Source organism: Myotis davidii, unplaced genomic scaffold, assembly GCF_000327345.1.
Source record: "Myotis davidii unplaced genomic scaffold, ASM32734v1 scaffold441, whole genome shotgun sequence".
NCBI classification, from domain to species: Eukaryota; Metazoa; Chordata; class Mammalia; order Chiroptera; family Vespertilionidae; genus Myotis; species Myotis davidii.
This window is the reverse complement of record NW_006291818.1, coordinates 283,509-287,406: the sequence shown is the minus strand read 5'-3', so window position 1 is coordinate 287,406 and position 3,898 is coordinate 283,509. Positions and strand designations below refer to the sequence as shown.

At 41.9% G+C, this 3,898-nt stretch overlaps 1 protein-coding gene across 2 annotated transcripts in view; it reads left to right on the top strand.

Annotated features, from left to right (window-relative positions):
• FAM63B (family with sequence similarity 63 member B) overlaps positions 1-3,898 on the top strand; it is a 60,697-nt gene that overhangs the window by 26,341 nt on the left and 30,458 nt on the right. The gene's annotated exons all lie outside the window — the stretch shown is intronic.

Sequence of the window (3,898 nt, the reverse complement as noted above, 5' to 3'; positions counted from 1 at the left end):
TTAGCTCTGGCTGAAAGCAGGTTTCTGGGGTTTATTTAGGTTCTATAATTGCAACATTATTTCATCCGGAGCTCAGAGCTGAGCTGCAGCAGGCGGGGAACGTTGACTTCCTCCATCACTGGAGTAAGCAAGCCTCATGTTCATGTTCGCTTCAGCTGCCTGGCTGCCGGCTGCCATCTTGGCTGGCAGTTTGTTTGCATATCTTGCTGATTAGCCAATGGGAAGGGTAGCGAAGTTATGGTTAATTACCATGTTTCTCTATTATTAGATAGGATATATATGTAGATGTTATTCTGTTACACATTTTCTCATTCATAAATTCTAAATATTTGAATAATTTTTTTGTTCTTAGAATGGAATTTTATCAGTTATTGGTAAAACAGAACTTTGTTCTTATGATCTAAATTTGTCTTTTTCAGATTTCAGAGAGAGTCCTGAGTTTTAACATAAAAGGATTTATTTTGTGTTCTCCCTTTCTACTATAAACTCTCCAGTAGGCTATTGTCTACTCCTATTTTATATCTTCAATATGTATCACAGAGTCTGATTAACAGCAGGGATTCAATAAAGTTTTATTAAATTTTATATATTGGCTTTTACTTGTTTCATCAAAAAATATTCTTTAAGTATAGACTGTGTGTCTATATTTATTGAGAAAACTGATATGCATAGAATGACTCCTTGAGTTGGCCAACAGTCTTTGTGATCCAGCCTCTGTCTCTCTCAGACTTCATCTCCCACCACTTTCCAGTTTACTTATTTTGTTCTAGCCATGCTTGACTCCTTGCTGTTCCATGGACACAGAATTGAACTCATTTCTGCATCAGAGTTTTTGCACTAGTGTTCACTTTGTCTGGAATGTTTTTTTCCTAGAGCTTCCCAAAGCTCAGTATTTTGCTTGGTCACTATTTAGGTATCATTTTTAAAAAATGTTTTTATTCATTTTTAGAGAAAGAGGAAGGGAGGGAGAGAGAGATCGAAACATTGATGAGAGAGAAACATCATCAATCAGCTGCCTTCTTGAGCCCGCAGCCCAGGAATGTGCCCTGACCAGGAATCCACCCAGCAACCTCCTGGTGCATGGTTTGATGTTCAACCACTGAGCCATACTGGCTGGGCTAGGTGTCATTTTTAAAGAGCCCTCTCCCCCTTTTTAAAGCACTCTAAGTTCACAGCAAAATTAATAAAAAGTACAAAGTTCCCATATACCTCTGGTCTCCAAATACACACCCAGAATCTCCCTGACTATCCACATCCTGTATCAGAGTGATACATTTGTTATAATTGATGAACCTACACTGATAAATAATTAATACCCAAAGTCCATAGTTTACATTAGGGTTCACTCTTTGTGTTATATATTCTATGAGTTTGACCAATATATAATGATAGTATCATACATAATAGTTTCACTGCCCTAAAAATCCTCTGTGCTCTGCCTATATATCCCTCCCTCCTCCTAACCTCTGGCAACCACTGATCTTGCTGTCTGCATTGTTTTGTCGTTCTCACATTGTCATTTGAAATCATAGAGCATATAGCCACATTCCAGACAAAGTGGACGCTGGTGCAAAAACTCTGATGCGAAATGAGTTCAATACTGTGCCCAGGGAATAGCAAAGAGTCAAGCATGGCTATAACAAAATAAATGAAATAATTTCAAATTAGTTTCTTTCACTTAGTAATAATATACATTTAAATTTTCTCCATGTCTTGATAGCTCATTTTCTTTTGTGGTTAAAAAAGATAAAATTTAGTCTTGTAATCATTTTAAATGTATAATTCAGTAATGTTAACCATGTTCACATTGTTTTGCAACAGATCTCCAGAATATTTTTATCTTGTAAAACTGAAATTCTCTACCCATCAAACAATTCCTCAGCTCTCTTGCCCTCCAGGCCCCAACCACCATCATTCTACTTTCAGTTCCCATGATTTTGACTACTCTGGATATTTCATATAAGTAGAATAATGCAGAATTTGTCCTTTTGCAATGGCTTATTTATTCAGCATGATGTCCTCAAGTTTCATCCATACTGTAGCATAAAATAGGATTTCCTTCTTTTATTAAGGCTGGATAATATTCCGTTGTATGTATATACCACATTTTCTTTACATATATGTCAGTAGACATGTGGATTGTTTCTACCTCTTGGCTGTTGTGAATAATGCTGCAATGAATCTAGGTGTATAAATATCTCTTCAAGACATTGCTTTCGATTGTTTTGGATATATACCTAAAAGTGGAAGAGGACTTCTTTGACTAGAAACTTTTGTCTTTAGGCTTCCTGGTCTAAAATCAGTCCCTCACCCGTCACTCTGTACATCCTTGTCCTGCTCAATTTTTCTTACTAATACTTGATATTATATTATGTATTTACTAGTGGCCCGGTGCACGGATTCATGCACATTGAAGGAAATTAATTAGAAGAAAGATTCATGCAGCAATTACATTACTGCAAAAAATTACATGTCAAAATAGTACATATAATATCTCTATATATAAAGAGCCAGGGGCCATCACAACTGAACAATGACCAAACAGGTGTGGGGCGACAAGGCCGGCCGGGGGGGTTAGTGAGGGACAACAAAACGACTGAGCAGCAGGCTGTGTGGGGCAACCAGGCCAGCAGGGGCGGGCAGTGTGGACAACCAAACGACTGAGCAGCAGGCCGGCAGCGGAGTTAGTGAGGGACAACCAAATGACTGACCAGCAGGCTGGGTGGGGTGACCAGGCCGGCAAGGGGGTTAGTGAGGGATGACCAAACGACTGAACAGGCTATGTGGGGTGACCAGGCCAGCGGAGGGCGGGGGGCAGTGAAGGGTGACCAGGCTGGTAGGGGGGGGGCAGTGAGGGGCAACCAGGCCTGGGGGGTTGGCATTTGGGGGTGACCAGGCCAGCAGCCAGAGGTGGTTAGTGGTGATCAGGCTGGCAGGGGTCCAGTAGGAGTGATCAGGCAGGCAGGTGAGCAGTTAGGAGCCAGCAGTCCCAGATTGTGAGAGGACATCCCCCGAGGGGTCCTGGATTGGAGAGGGTACAGACTGGGCTAAGGGGACCCCCCACCCCTTGTGCATGAATTTTGTGCACCGGGCCTCTAGTAGTATTTTAAAATTAAAACACATGTGCAGTTGGCGCCAGTGAGAGCTTTGTATGTATCATGCATGCACAAGTCAATGTTTATTTTTAAACTGCCAGGGCATATCATATGCATCAGCTGGTCAGACAGACGGATGGTCTGTCACTTAGCATTTTATGAATATAGAATATACTTGTCTCTCTCAGTAGCATTAGTTGCATGAGATCAGAAACTTTGTCTATTTTGTTCTATATATATAGTTTTTTAATCTTTACTGTTGAAAGTATGTCCCTTTTTTTCTCCATTGACCCTATCTAGCTCACCCCACCTCCACCCTAGATCTTCACCACATTATTGTCTGTGTCCATGGGTTATACATATGTATGCCTACCAGTTCTTTGGTTGATCTCTTCCCACCCACCCACCCACCCAACCAACCCCACTTTCCCTCTAAGATCTGACAGTCTGTTCTATGTTTCTCTGTCTCTAGATCTATTTTGTTCATCTCTGGTTTATTTTGTTCATTAGAGGTCATATATGAGTGAGATCATCCTATCTAATAATAGACAAACATGGTAATTGACCATACCTTTGCTATGCCTCCCATTGGCTAATCAGCACGACATGCAAATTAACCGCCAACAAAGATGGCGGCTAATTTACATACTGCCGGCAAGGTGGGACAGTGCCATCCCGCCTGCCCCGCTGCCATCTCTGCCTGCTATTTGCCACCCGGGGCAGTGGGGCGGGACAGTGCCATCCTGCCTGCCCTGCTGCCATCGGGCTTGCTATCTGCGACCTGGGGTAGCGGGCATCCCGTG